A 25,677-nucleotide genomic window follows, 5' to 3' on the forward strand; every position below is an offset into this window, starting at 1 on the left:
TTAACCCATTATTCTGAAATTCAAGTGTTTGCTCAGGCCTCTGATCATAACAGCATAGATATTCAGAAATCATGCAGAATTCTGTGATGGCTTCTCACATGGTACCACCACTATTAACAGAGTTCTAGGATATGTTAATAAAGTTTGTAAAGGGTCCTTATGTGAACTATGACCATTATTATGAGAACAATGCTTTTAGAAGATAGTGCCCTGTTTATGTAAATCACTGCCCTCCTTCATCCTGAATATAAATCTCTCTCTAGACTTCTCAGAAACATGTACCAATTAATGAATTCAAAATATCTCACTTGCTGCAACTAATAGCTTTAGAGAAAACTATGAGAGTAGAAATCATTCAATACTCAGTTCATATCAAATCACAGAAATTGATAGAGAAATCCCATTTTCAAGAATTTTAACTCAATAAAAGCTTTTCCAAAAATACCATAAAAATTTGTCTTCATTTTAACATTTCCCCAAATTTGAAGTAGTCACAAAAAGAAAAAGATGTTCTATTTGGATAAAATATATTAAAAGGATAAACTGCAGTGTATCCCATCATAAAACTCACACATAATGTTAAAAAATAATCTCAAAAGGTCCATTGAGTTATAAGATTCTACAATCATCTAAAATGTATAAATTCAGACTTTAGTCTCCTTTAAAGGGGAACAAAAGTCATCTAACTATTGTGTAACAAAACCCGAGAAAGAGATTTTTAAAATGTACAGAAGTACTTTGGCTACTACAGACAGAAAACAGATTAAAAAGAAGGAAAAAATAGGAGGTTAAAAAAAGAAAAGGCAAAGATAAGTATGGGAATGGGAAAATAAACGAGGAGAGAAATGAATTACAGTAGATGGGGTAGAGAGAGAAGATGTGAGGGAAGGGGAGGGGGATAGTAGGGGATAGGAAAGGTAGCAGAATACAACAATTACTAATAGGGCATTATGTAAAATTGTGGATGTGTAACCGACGTGATTCTGCAATCTGCATTTGGGGTAAAATTGGGAGTTCATAACCCACTTCAATTTAATGTATAAAATATGATATGTCAAGAGCTTTGTAATGTTGTGAACAACCAATAAAAAAATTTAAAAAAAGAACAGGCAAAGATAAGTATATAAAAGCAAAATTATATGTAAAATCCACAAATATTCCCAACAATGACTATCCCAGATATATTTCTGTTCTCACACTTTGTGTTTTGACAGAAATATAATAAAGACATAATAATTTTTATGAATTAATTTTATCATATTTAGAAGTGTTAAATCATGTTCATTGAAGAGTAAGCAAAACTGAAAAGCAGAAAAAAATAAAAACAGAAAGTAAGAACCACCAAACAAAACAAGTGTTTATCACCTTTTCTCTTGAATTAAATCAGCATTGACCAGAAAAATTTTTGAAAGGTTCTTATTTCCGAGCTTGACATCCCATTTGAATTTAGTGTGTATTTAGTGTGTATTAGCACAAAGGATTTTTCAAACAAATGATCTCACTTATTTTAATGCGACCACCTGACAGAAAACTGTACCTTTGCAATGTATGCTATATTTTGTAAAGAAAATATACTGTCAACTAAGTACATATGTTACTGAGGCTAAAAAATAAATATTCCTTTTCTCTTCTTTTGCAGTGCTGAGCACTGAACTCAGCCAGTGAGCACAGTAGGTATGCAGTCTACCACTGAGCCACATCCCCAGTCCATTCCCTTATTCCCTTATCGATGAACCAGGAGCAAAATTCGTAATGAAATGCCACACAGAGAACAGAACTACAATGTATCACTGTCCCTGGGACAATGATTATTGGGACCATTTGTGGACTTTATACATAATTTTGTTTCTGCATATCAATCTTTGCCTTTTCTTGTTTTTAACCTCCAACTTTTCCTTCTTTCTAATTATTATTTCTCTTAATTCTTCATTAATGGAAATATATCCATTCCTACGAACAAAATGTTCCACGTTCTCCCATACTTATATTTTTGTGTGTATCCTGATGTTAGTTTTTTTTTTTTAAGAAAGTTTATGTGGCATGAAGTTGACCTTAAATACTCTATAATTATTTAATAAATCAGGAAAATAGTGTGTATTAAATCTGCTGAATAAAAACTCCCTCTGGCTGATTTTCAATCTTCCAGAAATTGTCTAAAATATCATCCAACATCAACAACAATTATAATCAGTGGCAGAAATGAGCAACAGCACAAAGAAACATTACAACACCTACATATTTATAATAGATCCTTTTCTTCTTTTTTTTAATATTTGACAGTTTGCCTTAGTAATTCCCAAAGTATGATTCAAATGCATGGTATGTATGGTTCACTTACTTCATTCCCTTCTAATTCAAAAAACTCAAACTTCATAGCAATTCTGTATTGAGTTGGTGCAACCACTTGCCACCCACAATTTTTGTTGGGAGGGTACTCTTTAGGCCAGCTGGGGGGTAGTGATGGTGCCATTGAGCTTGGATAGAAGTCCTCCACAAGCCGCTAAAAAGAAGGAAAATGTTTGCTTAATAACATCACCCCCTTCTGACCCCCCTTTCCACTGGTACCTTAGCATCCCAATGTGAAATTTCAACCATCTTCAGGATTTCACAATCTAATAACTGCACTCTCTGCTCCTTAGCTTTAAATACAACTATTTTAATCATCAAATCCCATTTATAAACTGCTATCTTATAGCTTTACAACAAAGTAGATTATGACTGTACCACCACATTTTAAATCACTTGAAAGTTGGTCAAGCAATATAAAATGGGTTACTTAACTTTTAAATGAGTATAATGACTAGCATAGTGCATAGTGTCTTGGCTACTATAGAATTAAGAAAAAAAATTTTCTTTTTCAAGAATTGATAAGGCTGTTGTAGGAATTAAGGAAAGAAATGTACATTGATAGATAGATATCATAATACAGTTTCATGGCAATAAGACCAAAATCAATTATTTTCTCAGACTATTTTTTCCAAAAAGTAATGCTATTATCTAAGCTAACAAGCAAGATAAATTGTGGTAAACAGAACATACTTGTCCCCCCAAAAAATCTACTTAACAACTGGTTTTCTTTCCTTTGAAATGATCTATTTATATTTCTTCTCTTTCCTATTGATACCAAAATTTGCAAAATCATGTTTTCCAAAAGCAAGTTGAAAGAAAAGGACATATATTGTGCACAGTATAATTAATTAACTCCTAGGGAGTCCAGAGTTACAAAAAGATAACTGGCCTCTTTCTTTTCCTTTGTGCACATATGCATGTGCATATATATTGCCATATTTATAAGTGTGCAAAAGTACTACCTGACATTCACTTTTATCAGTTTTTGGCAAATGACCATGAAGTAAAATGTTTGTTTCTAGGACCCACATATAAATAATAGTCATATTCTTTTATGATTGATATACATTGTTCTCTTCTGAAATAATACTGTATCTACTTTGTAACTATGTCATTTTCATTCTAGGAGAGGAGGATTAGTAGTTTAACAGGTAGGATGGAGACTTTTGAAAGCCAGACAAAGTTCAAACTCACAAGAAGAAATAGGGAGACTGATTTTTTTTTTTAAGAAATAGGCCATCAAGGGTGTGACACTTATTCCTTAAGCAAACAGTTTTGCTGCTTTTGCCACTTTCATCCTGTTACAGACACAGTGGCGAAAAAGGTGCTCACTTTCCAGAGACTTGCTTCTTGGTGAGCAAAATCAAAAATAAATTAGTACATGAATACAAATAATAGTAAATTGCTACAAGTTCTAGGTAGATAAATTTAGCAGATTTTTTAAAGAGAGATAAATTAGAAATTGACCATAGGAAGGAAGAGCAGTCAATTTCTTCCATCTGTTAATGAAGGTCTGTAAGAGGGTGGAGGAGGGAAGGTGAAAAAGAGGAAGCTTTAAATTCTTAGGAAAGGGATCTTAACCCATGGGAACAAAACACTGTATGGCAAACCTCACGTTAGATCGTGAAGGGAAAATGCAGAAAACCATGACAAGTGATGATTTAATAAATCATATATTCATAAAATGTGCATTTAGCTTTATGCTAAATGCTTTGCTCTGACTGTGCTAGATGTTAAAGATACAAAGATGGTTCAGATTCTGGCTTGTCATCTTAATAAGGGAGACATTCATAGACTATATTAAAAAAAAGATAAAAACAATGATGAATAGACCAATGGATGGATGCATGGAGGGATGGATACAAAACTAGATCTAGATAGAGATAGAAATCAATATGTATGTATGTATCTATCTATATCTATCCATCCATCCATCCATCCATCCATTATGGGCCTGGTGACCAAAGGAGAAAGGGACTGATCTCTAACAAGAATCCAGGCAAAGATTCACAGCAGCCCTGACTGTGAGTGAAGTGAATATGAAGGAAAGAGAGAGACAAGAGAATGAGAATACATGAAGGAAAGGGATGGGCAGGGGTCTCCAGGCAGGCAGCACTGTGGCAATCCAGCCCTACCCTCGCAGCTTCTCCGGTCAGGCCCCAGTTCGTAGCCAGGCTCGCAGGCACACTGGTAGCTGCCCAGAGTGTTCAGACAGCGCTGCTCACAGCCTCCTCGGTCAGGTTTGGCACACTCGTCCTCCTCTATAAAAATGGTGAGAGATACAGAACAAGTAGAGCGTTTTGTCTTTACATGGTAGGGTGCAAAAATTTTTGTAAATATGATGCTTACTGGCTCTAAATAAAAAAAAGACGATTCATTTTTTGGGAAAGGAGCAGGAACAATGTATAAGCCCTTGATGGATCACACAGAAGGCTCATGTCTGTAACCTCGTAAGAATTGTGGAAGAACCAAGAGAAAACTCGGACAGGGTCAATGGAACAGTACCTTCTCCAAGACACAGTGTGTGTGTTTGTGGGGGTTTTTTTCTGAATTTCAGGTCAAATGAGACTGTCAAATCTTAGAGGTTGTTCGGAATGAAATAGAAAAACTTACTGAAAAAGCATAGTTTCCCTATTAATTTCATAGTATAATTTGCTAGATGAATCTCAAAAAAATGATTCTAGGGGCTACTGAAATATAGTTCAGTGATAGAGTACAAGCTTAGCATGTACGAGACCAGCCTGGGGTCAATCTTCAGCATCATACACACACATATAAAATTATTCCTTCATACTGGAGATTGAAACCAGGGGTGCACTGACACTGAGTAAAAATCCACCACTTTGTATTTTTTATTTTGAGACAGGGTCTCGCTAAGTTGCAGAAGGTCTTTCTAAGTTGCTGAGTCTGGCCTCAAATTTGCCATTCACAGGCATAAAAAGTTTCTAAAAAATATTATTAATAAGAAATATTATGTGGCAATTTTACACTTTGATCGATTCATATAGTGAGAGCATCAAGTTTTTCTGTATTTCAATTCATATGATGAATACTTAAGTAACTCTCAGGGATAATTCATTTACTGTTGTTCTTGAAATAAGAAAAATATTTAGATGTCTATCAATAAATTTTGACATATACATATTGATTGCTTCATTTATCCTATAAAAAGCAGTGTATAGATATTGTTTGCTCCACTCATAGGAAATGTTATTCAATAATTACACACTTAATATAAATGTCTACAAATTTCCCACAGGCATATTTGATGTTTCTATTTACACAAAAGTAGTTTTCATTTTACCCTCATAAAACACATCAAATATGTGAGATAAAAATAAAAATGCAATTATACAATTCAAAATTAAAGCTGATCAGCAATAATCCTTTGTCATAAAGACATTTTAGGCATCAGAATAATTTGCTAAAGAAGATGTAAATTATTTCCAGTGTGGAAGAACACCATTCTGGAAGTGATTCTTTAGACATGCTGGCACTTGGAGATAAACTGATGTGTCAACTACATCTCAATAAATTCCCTTCTGGTTATGGATCCTTTGTGTATTACATGTATTCATGTACTGTAAATATTTTCTTCCTTTCTGAATTTTGTTATTTTGACTATTTCATAAAGAACATATGGTAGCCATCCTAATAGCGTCTCTACCCTGTGCTACGAAGTTCCAAACTCCAATATTTCACTAGTTACCTTTCCCATCAAAATTCACCAAATATCTTTATAAACAGAGCATACTTCAACTTTTAATACAACCACAAGCCAGTTTTTCCCCAACTTTAAGATAAATAATACAGTTCTCCCTGAAAAAGAAAATCTCATGTTTGCACATTACTGCAAATTGCCTTTGAAAAAGTTAGCAGCAAACCCTGCCTTATTCACAGTTCCGTCAGAAATGAATTTCATCCACAAGGTATTGGAGGTAGATCTTGTGTCTTCAGGTTTATCATAACCACAGAAACGACCTATCACAGGGCTATTATCGCTGTTTCCATCTCGAACTTCTAGGTAGTCATAGGCACAGTTGTCATGTCTTTCAATCTACAATAATAAAAATTTGTGAACATGACCTCATCAATACATAAACAATTTTATAGGAAGATTATTATGTACTCAGTGCCATAGAACTGACTTGTTAATACAAAAGTTACTTAAGTGAGTGTAATAAGTATTTCTCACAAGCGCACATGTTGCATTTGAATAAAGGACTTTCAAAAGTTAAAATTGTATGGAAATATATCCATGTGAGTTAGGACCAGCAGGAAAATCTGAATGGAAAATCTGATAATATGTGATGACAGTATTTCATTGTGTATAACATTCTTTATCCATAATTAGCATGGCTGGGTATAGAAAGACTTCTATCTTGTGGAATCAGCAGTGGTTTCTATTTAAAAAAACAAAAACAAAAACAGGGTCTTACTAAATTGCTTAGGGCCTCATTTAGTTGCCATGTCTGGTTTTGAACTTGTGATCCTCTGGCACAGCCTCCCAATTCTCTGGGATCACAGGCATGTGCCACCATATTTGGCTGGCTTTCTTTTTCTCAAGGTAACATGGTCTTGTCTGGATGAGCCCTTTTACATTGACACACTCTTTTTAACCCCCATAATTTCCCTTTTCTTAATGACTAAATGCAAATATTAGATCAGAATGTCAGCCTGACTCTTGTTCATGAACCTGACACTTCATAGAGTACTCTTGTTCATGAACAATTTGGCCCTTAACTTCTAAAAACAACAGACCAAAAAATGTACAAATTACTATAAAAATAATAAGACAAATTCTGAATAAAATTTATACTTTTAACTTTCTTTTTCATAAAAATTGGGTATTATCCCTGAAGTCTCAACTGTTTATTAGGTATTTAAACCTATAAAAGAAAGGCATCCATAATTTAAAAAACATTAATACTATTATATCTTTTCAACTACTATTCAACATATAATTCATTAGTTGATCGAGTTCTCCCATTATGAAACTAATATCAGAAATTCTATTTCTTTTGGAATTAGATTCATTCAGAGAGTTACAACCTGAATGCATGAAACTTCTTATATAGTTGGTTGAAAACTCCTTTTACAAATCCATCAATGCATTACCAGTGATAGTCTTCATATCAAGTAGCATAAAGACAACCAGGAAATAAATTTATTAGAAGCACAGATTTCTATGTAAGAGTACGTGCTACATTTGCCATTTTCTTTCCTGCAACCACAAAAGAGAATTCATTCATTCTTTTAACAAACATTCAGGACCTACTCTCAGCTAGGTACCCGTCTCAATATTTGGTGTATATCATTTAGCAAAATACCAGAACTTTGCCCTTCTGTATATTACATTCTTCTAGTGGAAAAATAGAAAAGGAATAACAGTACATAATCAAAAAATATACAATCAAATTAGAATATATTAGAAAGTGCTAAGTTCCATGAAAAAATATGAGTGAAACAAAGTAAGGAGTATAAGAATTGGGAATGGGGTAGTGGTAGCAATTCTTAATGATATCAACAGGTAGGGGCTCACTGAGCATGTGAATCATAAATGCACACATTTTTCCTAAAGACAAAAGAAAAAAGTCAACACTAAACAGTAACAAGAATGCAGATAAAAAACCAACTATAGATCCTCAGCTGCTTAGAGAAATATAGAATAAACTGCCCCAATTCATAAATCATATTGGAAAAGGGAGGGAACAAAACAAGATGAAAGAGGAAAGGAATTGAAAATGTTAAGAAAAAAACTCCTTACAGGAGAAGGTCCTTTAATAAAAATTAAATCATATTGTTTCATATTAAGAGGCATGCTAGAATAAAAATTAGTAAGCTAATTTCAAAGGTCTTTCAATTAGTATTCTAAGAAAACAGTTGCATTTAAAATTGTGCTACTCACAGGCAAACAATATAGACACTGTTGAAAATGAAAAAAATTTTTTTCAATGATTAAAAAGAAATCGATATTTCCCTGTTCATCACACACTCTGTCCTTTTAATCAATAAACAACAAATCACTTTCAATTTTAATTTTTAATATATTCACTGCTTAGTTAAACCTGAATACTTAAATATGTGATACACAAAGTGTAGATATTCAGATAGCATGGGTAAATGTATAAAAATGTCTAATTTTAGGACTAATTACACAAGTACCTACTTATGGATTTCATTTTATTTATATACTAAATATTATGTACCTTGTATTAGGAGGTAACACAGGAGAAATAGGGACTGCATACTCACATAACAGTGTCTTACTGATCAAGTTGTTTAGAAATGAAATGTGCCTTTTATCTATATGAACTTAACATATTCAGAAATGCATTATGCCTCACAACACCAACCCTAGACCTCTTCTCAAAGATTGGAATGATGGTATTTGTATACCTTTCCAGTTTAATCCTGTGTAGAAGGCAAGTACAATGAATTTGCTTCATTGCTATTAATTATAATTATTCTTCGTCAAGTGCACCTACATGATGAATGAAAGCATAAGTGAAATTGTGAGTCATTTTTATGCTATTTGTGCAATATTTTCTCCATTTGTGCCATATCACTTCATCAATGAATATATAGAATAAATGTGCTGAAGATACAAAGTGAATTAAGTCCACTGATGTCATGCCAATAACACTAAGCTTCTTGCAAAAGGAACAACAAAGTTGATGATATATAAAAGCAATAAATAAATAAAAAAGAAAAAGCAGTTTCTCCTTGAATTAAAACATGGACGCAGTTCAAAGAGCTGAGAGTCAGGTGCAATGTCATGCACAATCACACACATAAGAAATATGTTTTGTAATAATGATGCTGATTTATTACACACTTTAATGTAATCAGAGCATAATTTACATATGAAAGTGGCAAGTTTATCACAAAGTGAACAGACCCAATATGTCATAAAGAATACAGTGAAAGTGATAGTAAGTTCTGAACATTTTTTTCAGAAAACTGATATTTAAATGTACTTGAAATAGGTCCAAATACATAAAAAAAGGAATAACACCACCAAAGGCCAGCCAGAGGGGTTAGTGTTACTTTCATTACTCAGTGGGGATCTCTACTTTTAATAGCCAGTTAGAGAACTAAGAAAAAAGTGAGTTTTACCATTTAGCAAAAAAGTAAAATGAATTTAATTGGGCTAAAAGTGGTCAACCTCTCATATTAAAACCACCAATTTGTACAGAGTTTCTTGAGCTGTTCTTGCAAATAAACTCTAACATGGAAGGAAAGCCAGTCCAAGAGGAAGGGGCCAGACCCAGGCTTTGCATCCAACATACATTATACAAAATAGTGTATATAGAAATAAACATATGTAATTGTATATCTGTACTCACAGCAATATGATTCACAGCTAAAAGATGGAAGTCCTTGTACAGGTGAATAAATATACGTATAATGAATTGATATTTAGCTTTAAAAAGGAAGGAAATTTTGATATATGTTACAATATGGATGAAACTTGGCATTATGCTTAGTGAAATAAGCCGATTATGAAAAAAAATAAATGCTATATGTGAGTCTGCTTATAGGAGATACCTAGACTCACACATAGAACAGAAATTTAAAGAGACAGAAGAAAATTATTCCTTCCAGGGACTGGGAGAGGAGGGGGGGGGAGGGAAATGGAAGACTGAGAGAACTATTGTTAGTGGGTATAGAATTCAGTTTTGCAAGATGGAAAGAGTCCTAGAGATTGATTGTCCAATGTGAAATGTACTTAAAACTACTGAACATACACTTCAAAATGATTATGATGGTAAATTTCATGTCACGGATATTTTACTACAGTAAAAATCTTATTACATAGTGTTATAATGCAGCTTTAAAATCTAATCAAGAGAAGGGAAATCGCATGGAAATGGAAGGCGATCCTCAGGGTTATACAAAATGATATATAAGAGGATAGGAGGGGTAAGACAAGATAATACAAATGGAAGAAATGATTTACAGTAGAAGGGGTAGAGAGAGAAAAGGGGAGGGGAGGGGAGGGGAGGGAGGATAGTAGAGAATAGGACTGACAGCAGAATACATCAGACACTAGAAAGGCAATATGTCAATCAATGGAAGGGTAACTGATGTGATACAGCAATCTGTATACAGGGTAAAGTTGGGAGTTCATAACTCGCTTGAATCAAACTGTGAAATATGATGTATTAAGAACTGTGTAATGTTTTGAACGACCAACAATAAAAAAAAATAAAACATGAAAAAAAATCTAATTAAATTATACATTCAAATATATGTAATGTTTTGATCAAAATAATGCAACTTTTATAGGTAATATAACTCATAATGATATATACTCAGAACAAAGTTAAAGTTGTTTTTTGCTCTTGAGGAAAACATTAAGGAAACTCTAATACAAGCAATACAGGTAAGCATTTTTCATTAAATATTAAGTTAAATTTAATAGTGAGAAAAATCATGTAAAATCCAGGAATTAATGATATCAACAAACAGAATCCTGAATAAAAATGGGGAAGGCTTAATATAAATAATTATGTTAATTTTGTTATTCTATAAAATTAATATTTATCAGTAGTTGCATTTGATATTGAGTTAATATTAATACATGATTACAGTTGTAAAAGGGGGAAAATATGCTCAAAATGTTAAAAGCAACATCCTGGGTCTTGGTTAAGTTTGTTTTCATGTGGATTCTTTATTTAAATGCCTCCACTTCCTTTTTTGTTTTCCTTCAAGACACAGGCATTTTACATTGACTCATGGATGTAATAGTTTTACTAATAACTTCTATGCACAAATAGTATGTACTTGACAGTGTGTAACATCAATGAATGAAGTAGATGTGTCCCTGACTGACATGCAATACCATAGGCAATACCAGATACCAATACATATGAAGACAATTGGGAGGGAACAGCATTGGATACAAGGAAAGAATACTGAAGAATACTATGGTGGTTCTTGGCTACCAGGACTCAGTGACATAAATACACAGACTGGGAACTTTGTTTCAATCACAATGCTACCAATTTTGTGACCTTAGGCAAGTTTATTTAAAGTAACAAATGCAAACCTCTCAGAGTTCAATTGTAGCCCAAATTATAATTTCTGAAGAGCTTCTTAATTCTTATCTTCTCAGTCATTAACCAATACTTAATCTTAGCTGCACACCCCGCAAAACACTGCATAGCAAGTAAAAGAACATAACTAAGACATCCTTATCTTGGCTTCTTAGTTCATTCACAAAGACCACTACTTATTGTAAGCTAATGCAAATATTTAAAGAAATTAAAAGAGTGTTTTTAGTTGGGCAATTTACCAAATAATAAGATAAAACCTGTTGTATGCAGGAACATTGAAGCTTGTAGCAATGATGGTTAAGGCTGTTAAACATCTCTGGTTTTTATAAGGAAAGAATCCTCAAATCAGAATGTGGAGCAATGTTGACAAGTACCTCAAACTTAATCCCACTTGAATTAATGTATGTGAGGATTTCAGTTTAAACAAAAGTAAGCTCCAGGTTTATTTCACTTCTTTTCTATTTTATTGACATTTCTTTGAAGTTGTTCCTGTAAACATTCCCAGTCTCCAAAACTTTTTTCTCTTCTCTATTTCTGCATACTGAAAGTTCTCAAATAAAAGAGTACTTAAGGCTTATAATTTTATAAGTAACACTTCTGCTGAACAGAGGATGAACTCTTTGAATTAATTTCAGAGATAATCTAAGTTGATATACAAATTTACTTCCATATATTAGTGTTAAAATACTGCATCCCATAAGAAAAGAGAAAGTTTTCTATCTTACTCTACACTGGGGATGCTATAAGAAACTTCCATAGACAGAGTGGCTTATAAACATTAGAAATTTATTTCTGACAGCTTGGGAGGTGGGAAGTCCAAGATCAAGGCACTGGCAGATCAGTGTCTGGTTAGAGCCCTCTACAAGTTAGCACATTCTCACTATGTCCTCCTGTGGTAGAAGCTCTCTAGGCCCTCTTCACCAGTTCAGTAATCAGATTCATCAGGGCTCCACCCTTCTGACCTAATCACATCCTGCTGTGCTTCTTGACTACACAGGAACCTAAGATACTAATCACATCCTGATTACCCCCCTCACCTCCTAATTCCATCACCTTGGGAGTTAGGATTGCAATGTATAAATCTTGGGACATGCAAACATTCAGGACACCCAAAGCTCTTTTCAAATAGTATAAATATTTTGTCCCTCCCCCAAAAGGTCCTCTCCTCAAATATACCTGATAAGCATTAACAGAAACACTTAGGCTTACATTCTTTACTTATATTAAAATCCAGGTCATACTGGGAAAGATGAAACTGTGGCATAAATTCCCATAAAGGAGATCTAATAAGTTTGTTTTTACAGTAGCTCTCAACAGAATGATGAGTTTTATCTTGGTGGCCTTTTTAGAGTAACAGAGAATAAAGAAGAAAAGTAAGACAGTTTTTGAAAAGAGTTTATGACTCAGTTAAGTGACTAAAAATTGTTTTGTTAGGCAAAATCAATAAACATTGAGAATTTGGGATGACATTATCTTTGATTATGTATTTTCAATATAAAATACATAATATGCAAATTTAAAACATGATGTGTAAACAAAAATAAGTATGTAAACAGATAACTGACTAAATAAACCATCTAAGGCATAGTACGACAATTAAGAAAATATATTCAACTGATTATTGATAACTACTGTGTGTCGTTAGTGTGTTCTATAAAGTTGCTGAGAACAGTGAATTAGCAGATTGATTCATTGCTCCCAGGAAATTATAGTGTTAGGTTTTTGTAAGATTCTATTCATAAAATTTTTATCAACCAATCTGTACATAGCCTTGTTTTATGTGTGTTTCTATTTAAGGACACCTTAATATACTGGCAATTCATGAACACTAAACTCACAGCCAACAACACTATGACTCATTCCTGAGTGAGGCTTATCTAACACACGTTTTCCCAGAAAAGCACATCACAGCTGGTAATATCCATGTTAGTTGCTCTATGCATGACTTTAAATGATCCAAAAAGCATGATGAATATTTATTTTTGGCTTGCACAAATTTTACTGAATAGGCAAATTTGCAAATAAAATCAAGTGTACATGAATTTTAGTGCTGGCTGGTGTGATACTTGGTCAATGGCCTAAGCTCAGTTTCTATATCTAGATTTAGGCAACTCTAAATCCTTATCAGTTTCAGATTTAGGAGGACTCAGGATCTCCAGCCTAAATTCAGTCACACAGCCTACCAAGTCCTCTAAATCTAACTTATCTGACTAGGATTGTATCCTTCTTCATAGAAACCTATATACTTTTGATACTGAAAGGAGATCTTTATTTCCATCCATGAGACTTCATTAATTTTCATTCAAACACCTACATGTATCTATCCATCTGTTCTATTATCAACTATTAATCTTGAAGTCATTAGTGCTGGAGATATAGGCATCAGCAACAGGTAAAATCCTTATCCTTTGGTGATCAATCATATTTTAGTGAGACCATCACTAATACCATAACCTTGGGAATTAGGATCTCAAAGTATAAATTTCAGGGCATGCAAACATTCAGGCCAAAGCACTTTTCAAATAGTATAAATATTTGGTCCCTCCAAAAGGTCCTCTTCTCAAAGATGCCCAAAATTCATTAACAAAGATACTTAGGCTTATGTTCTTTACTTATATTAAAATCCAGGTCATACTGGGAAAGATGAAACTGTGGCATAAATTCCCAGAAAGGTATGAACTAAGGAGAAAGATATTCTACCCAGAATGTCACCATTGAGATCCTAAGTCCCAAGGTGATAATATTAGGAGGTAGGGGTAATTTAGTTTTCTATTAAGACAATATTGAAGTTCAGTTCCTATAACTAGTAATGAACATATAAACATATAAATGAACATATAAACATGTAAACAAACAGATTCATGGCATAAATTCCAGTTGTTGTAAATATAATGAAATAAAATGAAAGAGTGATGGTTTAAAAACTGTAGGGTAAGAAAATGTTTTAAAGCATTGTGAGCAAGTAGTTTTAAAGAAGGCAATACACCAGGCACAGTAGTGCAGGCCTGTAATCTCAGCAACTCAGGAGGCTGGATGCAGAAGGATCCCAACTTCAAGACCAGCCTCAGCAACTTAGTGAGGCCCTAAGCAACTTGATGAGACTCTATCTCAAAAATAAAAACAACAATAACAAAAAAATTAAGAGTGCTGGGTGTGAGGCTAAGTGGTAAAATGCTTCCATGTTCAATCCCCAGTATCAAAAAAAGCAATAAAGAGAGATCTGAATGATGTGAGGAAGGAATAAGAGCAAAGATCTAGATGTAGGTAAATATCAGTGTCAAATGCCATGACATAGGAAGGTCCTGGATGCTAGCTGACATAGGAAGAGAAAGAAGGATATTAAAGACTGAATTGCAGAGTGTCTTGCTCCATAATTGAGTCTGGATTTTACTCTAGGTTTGATGTAAACCAGGAAGGTGATTGTAAGTAACGTCACCATCCACCTTAACTTGAAACAGCATCATTCTGGCCATTCTATAGAGAACAGGACAGGTAGGGAAAGAATTGAGACCTGAGGTGCTCAGCAAGAGTTCCAAATGAAGAGGTGAGGACAGGGACAGGGTGGCAGCCAGAAATTGTTACGAAGTCATGATGTATGTGCATAATTTGAAGACAAAACTAATGGAATATGCTCAGAGCCTCACGAGGAGGCTTAAGGGGAAAAATAGAATTAAGGATATTCTGTAGGTAAATGGTGACACCAAATGCTGAGGTAGAACTCAGGTGAGTTGAGAAAGAGTGGTTGTAATGAGGATGATAAAAGTTTGGTGTGGTTACGCATTGAAATATGCCCAGTATCTAAGTGAAACAGGCAGAAACATAAGGGATATATGGAAAAATGAAGAAAGGACAGTAAACTGTAGAAAACAAAAGGTATTATCAGTCAGACTATTACCTGGCTTTTCTCAATCCCAAAGCATAGTAATCATGTATTCATTTAATTGGCCAACAAGTATTAAATGACATGTCAGGAACAGCCTGTTGCAAATGTTTCCTATTTGTCCAAAACCTATCCTGTTTTTGAAGAATATAAGTTATTACATTGATACATAAAAAATAAAAGCACAGACAGCCAAGCCAGTAATTTCATCTTTCCTTGTTCTTAGGTGCATGGGATGAATGCCTTGTCTGACATCATTTCTGTAATGAGAGAATTCCATAACCAAATGAGTTATATATTGAAAGACAGCTAATGTCTTAATTCTTGAAATATCCCAAAATACAGGTAATATGACCATTGGGTAGATAATTTTTCAATAATCAGTTCCAGTCTGAATTGCAGGTGAAAATCTTTCATTCAATCTTAGTTCCTTGTTAATTAGTCTATCTAAACAATATTTGCACTCCTATGTGTCCATGAAATAACAAAACTCAAATGTGAGTCAGATAATTTCAGAACCAAGATTACCAAAAATGGAAAGTAGTTTTGAGCATAAAATACAACATCCTGATCAAAGCAGAGAAATTTTTTTTTTCATGTTGAGAAAAATATCTAGGAAACTAAATGACACATGGAAGGGGAAGAAGATAGAGAAAAGTACAAAAGAAATACAGAACGCCAGCTTACAGAGTGTGTGTTAAGATCTCTGGGCTTATGAAAATGTATAGATTCCCCTGAGGCTCCTGTTATAGATCCACAGCCTGGACCCTGATCATTGCCCTCGGTGGCAAGAGCAACCTAGCTGTTGATAGACGGGCCCTTTACTGCCTTTTGACAACTTACACAGTAAATCAAGCTTCTGATCAGCATAGAGAATCTCCAATCATGGCATCTAGATCCAGCACCATCTCATTGTTTGTCTTCACTTCTTCACCTTGGCCTCTATTTCTCAAGTGACTATTTGATGCAAACATGCTCTAGAGTCCCTGGAAAACTCCCCCATTTCTTTTCTTCAAATCACTACTTCAGTTTCTCTTGTTCCACGAAACATTACACTTTAACCAGCTTGGGCCTAGTCATTTGAGACCCTGACTTTGATCCAGAATTCTGATTCATCTTTAGTTTATTCTACTCCTTCATCTAATAATAAAATGGTGCCTCTGATCTTCCTGACAAATATTTTTGATGAAGTTGAAAACTCCTAAGAACACTTGAATTTCTATATTTGATGTAAACAATGATCTGTGTTAACAGGTAAAAAGCAAAAAGAAAAAAAAAAAAGATTTTTCTCCCAGCAACAACAACAAAAAAAAAGATTGTCTACCTTTTAACCTCGTAGAAGAGAAATAAAAGTCCTATTACTTAATGGACCCTCCAAGTAGTCTTGTGAAATAAGCCCACACATTTGTCAAAAATAAAAAAAAAACCCTATTGTCAGCACTTCAAACATCCTAATTCAAATAGCGAAGTTAATGTAAACTCGCATTAATCTTCTTAAAAAAGTCTGTAGCAAGAGGAAAGAGAGAAAAAATTTTAAAAAAACTTTCACTCTTGATGTTACATTTTATAGCTGATCCTTTGTTTCTTCACTGATTAAAAGGCCAATTCTCTGTTTTTTTACTGGTTTAATGAGGATTCCCTTAAATGCCACTGTCATTTATGGAGAAGATGCCCCATGAAGGTCACCTAAAAGACTTTACCTCAAAGACCTGAAAGGTCAGTCCCACATGGTAGCCCTCTGACACCGTTATTTTCCACACACACTCTTTTATCGGATGATAGTCATCAGGGTAATTAGGAGATTGAATCTGCCCTTCATTTCTGCGTATCTCACCTCCACAGATAGCTGAAGAAAGCAAAAATAAGTAAATAAATAGAACTAGACATGGCACTTCATTTTCATTTTCTATTAAGCCAATATTGAAGTTCAGTTCCAGTAACTAAGAACATAAAAACCAGGTTATAAAAAAAAATCAGAGTTGGCTGGTTATACTGTTGTGCAGATTTAGAGGGTAAAACATGTAGTTCTCTTAACTATAAACAGTAGATCACTATCAGTCAAGGAATATATAATTGTTGATCACTCTTATGTCACATTTTCACCCCTGAAAAAATGAATATGTCTTAAACTTATATAAGCCTTTAGGAATTTTATAAATATATTCTATGTGAGTTTGTTCTATGATTTCCTGAACTGCTTTGACCACAGGTAAAATATCTCATCAGCAGACAAGCTTCACCCTGAACAGAGCTGAATGGGCCTCTGGCAGTGAGCTAGCATCATGTGCTCAACATCTGTGGCTTCATCCAAATACTCCTCTTCACCACTGTGCAGTTAATCTTTAAAGCAAAATGCTTCCATTCACTTAAAAGTTTAAGGGAATCAAAAATCTCTGTCTTGGAAATTACCTAAACTCCTATACAAGCAAGGATCTCCGCTGTCTACCACATGGTGAGTAAGGGGCTGTTTTTAAAGCCAGGAAGCACAATGCTATCTTATTGTTTTAGAGAAGCATAGGACAAAGCATGCAATAAATTCTTCCTTGAATGCTGACTCTCTGATTTAGACAAAGCATGCTTTAGAAATGTGCACAATTACTTTCTGTGCAGTTTCCTATAATAGACTATTTCAGTAGTGCTGGGACCAAATACGTACAAATTCAGGACAAAGGAAAATAATGTCTTCATACTATTTTAATAGTATTGTGAAACAAATTTTAAACACTTTGTGCCATTTGGATTTTTTCTCCCACACCTCTCTGAGCACATTTTGTTGTTATTATATCATTGATACAAGAAAACTGGCAGTTTTTTAACAGTTTTAATGTCTGGAGAATTTTTTATAAAGATAATTTGTGAATATTGAAATGCATGTTCACAAAATGTTATAATTTAAAACTTTTAAATATGGTCACAAAATCATTTTAATGAAATTGGGGGGAAAAGGACACTTAGCTGAGAGATCTAAAATATATTCATTTCTTAACTTCAATGTGACTTGCCTTCATAGACAGCTGCAAACCCTTTTCCTACCCAGTTCCTGCTGCTACGGAACTCAATCCACATTCTGCTGTCTGTAGAGGTAAGAACTTCAGGCACCTTGTCCCCACAGAATCTACCTAAAAGAAATGAAAGAATAAAGAGCACCAAATAAATATGATTCTGTGTTCTACTTGCTTTCTACATTAGCTACAAACTATACATATAAAACCTAGTTTGGCTAGTATCTCTATCCCTAGTGATCAGAGTTAGAATAGTGCCTTAATATTTATTTAATAAAAATTAATAAAACATTCTCTTCATATATATTTATAAACTATCAAACAACTGATGTCAGTATTATCATCACATTTGGTAAGAAGAGTTAATTCAAAAAGGATATTTACAGATGGACCCATGAAACATCAAGGTGAAAAACAGAAAAGACACAAGTCCCTCAAGACACTGGTTCAAGTCTCCATCTGGTCAGTAAGCAGGAGAGTGACTTGTTGACAAATGTGCTCCTGGTCCAAACAGAAGTTGGTTCTCTAGCCAGGGTCAATGAGAACCCATCAGGACAACATCTGGGATACTCCAAGAAACTTACTGCATACACTATCTCATCTATAAAGTTGCAATTGGTGGAATTATAGGCAGAATAACCAATATTACTATAAGACTTCAGTCTGAGATGTGACGTTTTCTAATTGCATATCCAGAGGTAAAAATAATGAAAAATAGATGCAATACTAACTATTGTTTCTTCCTTTCTTATGCAACCCTTCCACAAAAATTCACTGTATGTCTACCTTGGGGTTCTAGGAACTCACATAATGACAAATGTTTAAATGTGACAAAGCACATGAAATAATTCTATAAATACATGACATTTCTATCTACTTTTGTGTGCCTCTGAAAATGACATCATGCATAATTTTAATATGAGAAAACTGGTAGCCAATTTAAATAAAGCAAATTTATCAACATTGAAAAGAAAGAACAATATCTTCCCAAGATGCAAAATAAATTAGAGGTTCCTATAGTGCATTTTAAGCGATAGTATGCATGAAAATTGCCAGGAAAATCTGTTGAAATTAATCTCTTGCTCAGAAGATATGGACTTTTTATAATTCCTGAGTTTTTATAATGCTTACACCTTTCCAGATGAATATAGGGCAAGCACTATGAGTGCTAAAGTTTTACAAGAAATGGTGGAGAAATCTTTTCACATGAAGACCATATCACATTGAGTCAGTCTGGTGGACATAACTCAAATATTAGCTTCAGATTTATATGAGCTTAATGAAATGTTTCCTTTAGAATACACAAATGTATATAACATATGGCTTCATCTAGGCTAAGAAACTAAACGTACAAGACAATGTTTTCCTCAACCTGACTGTTCACATTACTTTAATTCTTCATTACTTCCCTATTTTTAAACATTTCCACAGATCTCCAACTTACTCAGACTGCTGTCACTTTTAATCTAAGAGTGTCCATTCAGCAGGTTTTGGATGTTCAGAAAAAAGAAATCTGTCTAACACATCAACATGGCTAAACAAAGCTACTTCTAAAAATAAAAGCAGCCACAATCTCAAAAAAAAGGAAAAATTAAGAAAATATCCACATAGAAGCACACACGCTCACAACAGCTCTCACCTCTTAAGTTAAACAGGGCGACAGTAAACCACCTCATACAAATTAATAGTGTGGTCTGTGGTTAAGCACTGATGTCAGATTTACATGGGGACCAAATCTGGCTACAGCTAATGACACAAACTACAAGTGTTTTTGTTTTCTCAGCCACAGAAAAACTCTTGGAAGAAAAACCAGCAATGTCTATAGAAACAACGAATGTGCTTGGCACAGGAAGAATCTATCAAATACCTGACAGAACACATGCTACTGCCTCAGCAAACACAGAACACCCACAGAATATATTCACACCTGATCTTGTTTTTGTTTCATCAAAATGTTTGATCCTCAGCACCACATAGAAATAAAATAAAAATAGTATTGTGTCCACATACAACTAAAAAATAAATGTTTAAAAATTATGAATTAAAAATCACAATTATGAAACTGAAAAAACAAGAAAATACTGAAGAATTATCATTATAACCCTAATATATGAAAAAGCTATGCTCAAGCATTACGTTCAGATCCAAATATCCACTTGTAATTAAGTTAATTTAAGTCAATTAATCAATGTCTTCATTTCTCTGAGTATGTTTGGAAAAGGGTAGTCGAAATAAAAGCAATGTAGACTACATACATTTAAACTCTAAGATGACCCTTGAGACAACAGATGGTGTCTATACAGGACAGAATACTTGTCTAACCACATAGGAGATAAGTAAGCACTTACCAAGGAGAGGTGACTTCTTCCAGTACCCATCTCTTACTTCAATGTAGTCATACCAACACAAACTACTCTTGTATAGGTCCACTGTGGTAAAATTTAAGACAATCTGTAAGATGGAGGAAAACAACACACAAAGTAAAAATGTTCGTAATTTGAATCCTGGAAGGAAGAAACCAAAACTACAGTGAAAAGAAACTTACAGCTATTTCTTTCTTTTTTCTATATTTTAATCACCCTAATATTTTTTTTACTTAAATGCCCCCAAACCATGTTTTCTCATTTTCATTAATAATTCCAATAGAAGCACAATGTTAATAACTAGAAGGAATTAAATTAACCCAACGTTCTGTAAAGTGAATTTGAACAATTAATTGCACAAATAAAACAAATCTTCATTTGAATAGTTTATTATGAATTTTCTATGATAAATATGATTTAAACTATGAAGAATTCCAATTTTTTCATGAATATCTTCTTTTTAATAATTTATTTCAAAGACAAACAGTCAGATATCTATAATTATGTTAAAAATAACCACTGGGTGGCATTTTCCCAGAACGTAATATCATTGTGTATGTTGAAATGTTTAAATGCAGTCCTAGCATTTAAATGTATCCTTGAAACTATAATCAAACTCATATGTCACTACTCTTCTTAAGGTCCAAGAATACATATTTAAAGCCTTTCAAGTTAGATTTTGTACATGACCTTTATTCTGTACTTTTTTTGGAATGATGCTGCTTTTTGTAAAGATAATTCAAGAGCAATTCTAGGAAAGATAATTTTTTCATTGCTTCATAAAAGTTCTTTACTTTTCAAAGAATTAACTCTTTATTTACTTGATTACAACAAAAGTACAATCAATCTAATGTTAGAAATGTGCTCAAATTAAGTAAAATTCATTTGGAAATCATTTTGTGTGTTCAAAACTTATTCTAACTCAGTTCTGCTTAAATTATCTAATACGCTTATGGCTCATAGTATACCTGTTTTTTTTTCCTGTTGACATTGAAATTTACTTTGCCCAAATGCAACAAATTATGAATATTTGAAATGTTTCTATTATAAAATAATAATTTATAACAATATTCAAAGAGCTCAAAGAAAATGCTGATTATAAAAAATCTAAAGGAATAATGAAAGAGATAAAATATATAATCAATAACCCTGAACCTATATTACATAAAAATCCTACCAATACTGTGAAGAAAACATACTTCTTCCCTTTCTTAAACACAATATTTGACAAAAATTTAAGTACTAATTATGGCAAATCAATCCTAGCTTGCCTACTCCTTCCTAGTATGAAGACACAATATCACACAAAAAAAATTCTCTTAGCATCTTCTATCTAGGTGCACAGCTTCAATTGTTCATATAGATTAACATCTACTTTTTAATTAATGTACTAAGAAACAAAATTCTACCAAGGATGAAAAAATAAGAGATACTTTTTTAAAATACAATACAGCATGAATTATTATTGAATTAGTACTTATTCAGTTGTTACTATTAGTTTTTAGTTTTAATAGTTATTTTTATCATTCCATTTTGAAGTTTATCTATTTTTCCTTCAATTTTTTAGTTTCAAATATTTTCAAAGACTGTTTGAAAAAATTTCCCAAATAGGGGCTAGGGTTGTAACTCAGTGGCAGACTGCTTGCCTAGCACATGTGAGGCACTGAATTTGATCCCTAGCACCACATAAAAGTAAACAAAATAAAGGCATTCTGTACATTTATAACTACAGGAATTTTTTTTAATTCCCTAAGTATCCAAGGGTAAAGTACTGATCATTTTTTCTTTCTTTTTCAAAATCCTCAACACTTGATTGTCAAAACGCTTTAGTTTCTAAATTATTTTTTTCCAAATTACCCAAATATTTTCTTCTCCTATGCAACCTCAGATTATTCTCGGGATACAATGGGAGAATAATTTCTGGCTTTTGCACTTAACTATGTGTTTACTTTAAGTCTGCTACAAATAGGAAATACCACCACTGCCTGATATTAAGTTTCATTCTGCATTCATATTTTCCCTATAGCAACCACCAGAGTTTCAACTCCATATGATCTCATTTGTTATCATTTGTTATAGTGGAGACAGCAAAAGTAGAAACAGACACAAAAAAGATAACCATGGATCATTTTGTGGCTCCTCTCTCTGCTTAAAGGGGAGTTTTTTACAATGGTGTGAAAATAGTTTCAATTTCCTCCTGCATGAGAAAAAAAAAATTAATGAATTGGATGTATATCATCAAATTTCATCCCAAATTAAAAACGACATGGTTGGATTGTTAATAGTTAATTTCGAATACTTAGAATAAACACACACAACACAACACACACACACAAACATACACACATGCCGCGACCCCTCGCCGGCAAGGGAAACATGACACAGGATTCTTCTTTCAGCAGTTTACTCAGGACCTTTGAATCATGATGAGAAAACAGGAACAAGAGAGCGAGTGGTCGGTCTGCCCTAGCTTAAGTACCCAGCCACACCAATGAACTAGCACCACGTGGAAAAGTCTAATAGGTACAGCGCAGCAGAAGCAGGCCAGAGCCCAGCCCCACAGCCTTACAAGGAGTTGTTTACCTCTAACAACTCTAACCGCTTAGCGAAGCGGAAGCAGAGACCAGCACCATATTCAGGGTGTGGTCGCTGGCTCCCAACACACACACACACAGGAAAGGGGATAACTGAGCAGAAAAGTCTCCTATCTTGTTTTTAATCTTCTAGTTTAAACTCCAAGCTCCGTGGAGAAACAAAACCAGCCTGACACTAATATAAAACACAGAGTCTTTTAGAAGTAGAAAATGTAATAAAGATAGGTTTTCTAAAATCAAATCTCCCAGGCTCTGACTATAGAAGTAAAATTCTGGCCTTTGACTAAAATTGCCAGCAGAATTCATACTTGCATTACAAATCAAAAGCACTTGGAAAATATTTTGTTGTTTCATATTATGCTATTTTATGCAAACATATTGCATCTTTCAAATAAAGATAAAATGAATACTACATAGTACAATTATACAAATATTTTATTTCAGATGGTAAATATAAGTATCAAGTTAAAATTAACCATCTTCCCTTGGAACATGAGATGGAGAAGATTCAAAGAACAGTTCTGTTCCCTGTGATCTGTTAGGAGTCTAAATGCAACGTTAAAGTGATACAATTGCTGTTAAATTTGCTTATTAAAGACTTTGCTTCACAAAGCTGCAGAGTGAAGAATCTTGAAGAAAGAAAGAGCAACAGCTCAAGGGACTGGATGTCTGCAAGTCTCCGGAAAAAAATATAATCGACTAACTTTTGTCCATGCAATTAAGACATTATCGATTACCTAAACAAAGCCCATGGGCACCATAAAATGGCCAATTACAATAACATTTACATCTTTAGAGCTGAGGAGAGGGAAGATGCAGACATTGCCAACCGGATTGATTATTAAATGGCTCTTTAGATAGAGAGAGATTAGATTCAAAAGCAACAAGATGAAATAGATTGTTAGGTTCCAGCCCAAAGAAACCTAAACAAGTCTAATAAACTTTCTGGATTTACTACAGCTTTTTCTCTCAGAAATAAGGCTCATGGGGAGTAGATCAGAGATTGGTACAGAATCTGCCTGCAACCTACTTTTGTGAATAAAGTATTATTGCATCCATTTCCTTACTATATCAACTATGTCTGCTCTTGCACTACAATGCTAGAAATGATCATTTGAACAAAGACTACCTACCCTCTAAAGGTAAAAATATTTACTCACCAGAAAAGTTTGTCAATCCCTACAATAATTGTTATAATTAAATAATAATCATTATGTATTAATTATATATTTAATAATTATAACATATTATAATGTGTTAATTAATAATTAATATATTAAATTTTTGTTCAGATCTGAAATTGTATTGTAGTAAAGGGAGAAATAATTAACATCTCTTCCTACAATTAAAGCTGTTCTGGAGTAGGAATCAAAAGACCTTGGGTTCAAGTTTGAGCTTTTCAGTTTGCTAATTTACTTAAACTTTATATCAAATGAATCTTCTTACCATCTCAGATATCATCCTATCAGATTTGTCCCATCAAAATTAAATTCACTCACATGTAGAAAAATACAGAGAATCCTAAAGCATTAAGATGTTCATTTCATGGTAAATATTCAGGCATCCATCACAACATATGTTTTGAAAAAAAAATGTAAGAAATTTTCATCCAATTTCATGAAGTCAACTATTTTAGGAAATATAAAAATGTGATTTTAAAATTTCACAGAAAAAATAGTGATATTAAAATAAGGGAATCTCAAAATTCATATAATGGACAGAAGATCTTGGGGCTTTCCTTGAAGTTCCTACCTTAGATTATTTGCATAACCTCAAGTAGACCCTAGCCTAGTTGTGGAACCTTGGGGAGACCCAAATTTCAATAAGGAATTATTTATATCAGAGATAGAAACAAGAGTGTGACTATGTTATTAAAACAATTTATTGCTTAAACTCATGTGATAATATTTTGATTTTGATTTTTGTCATCACCTACTAGTCACCAAAATATTTCCTTATACCTCTCCTTAATCTCCACTCCTACCACATATCTAGTTAGTTCCTAAATGCACACCCCTGCCTAGAAGCTTTTACATAGCCAATGATGTAATGGCTTCCAGTGGTTTTTAGCTTCACTTGTCTCCAGCATGTTCTACACTTATAGTCACATGAATCTCAGTAAAGTCTGGATCCCATCAATGCCTGGTTATCAAAAACTCTCGAGTCCAAATCCACCTTTTCCACTTTCTCTTCCACAACCTCCAACACATAAGATTTATTCTACTCATTCCTAACTTCTTACAGTTATGCCCTGAAAAAGCATCCCAGTTTTTTTTTTATTTTTTATTATTGTTGGTCGTTCAAAACATTACATCTTTCTTGATATATCATATTTCACAGTTTGATTCAAAAGGGTTATGAACTCCCACCTTTACCCCGTATACAGATTGCTGAATCACATCAGATACATCAGTTACATTTCCATTG

The 25,677-nt window shown here is 33.6% G+C and overlaps 1 pseudogene across 1 annotated transcript in view; it reads right to left on the bottom strand.

The window, feature by feature from the left end:
• Positions 1-25,677, bottom strand: part of LOC144372567 (tolloid-like protein 1) — a 72,567-nt pseudogene that overhangs the window by 17,505 nt on the left and 29,385 nt on the right. Inside the window, exons 9-15 of the transcript XR_013432539.1 lie at positions 22,999-23,085; positions 20,642-20,744; positions 18,294-18,410; positions 16,992-17,137; positions 6,211-6,406; positions 4,485-4,610; positions 2,339-2,500 (exon numbers count right to left, since the gene is read on the bottom strand). The product of XR_013432539.1 is annotated as a tolloid-like protein 1 (transcript). The remainder of the gene's footprint in view (positions 1-2,338; positions 2,501-4,484; positions 4,611-6,210; positions 6,407-16,991; positions 17,138-18,293; positions 18,411-20,641; positions 20,745-22,998; positions 23,086-25,677) is intronic.

The sequence above is a fragment of the Ictidomys tridecemlineatus genome, unplaced genomic scaffold (assembly GCF_052094955.1).
Source record: "Ictidomys tridecemlineatus isolate mIctTri1 unplaced genomic scaffold, mIctTri1.hap1 Scaffold_132, whole genome shotgun sequence".
NCBI classification, from domain to species: Eukaryota; Metazoa; Chordata; class Mammalia; order Rodentia; family Sciuridae; genus Ictidomys; species Ictidomys tridecemlineatus.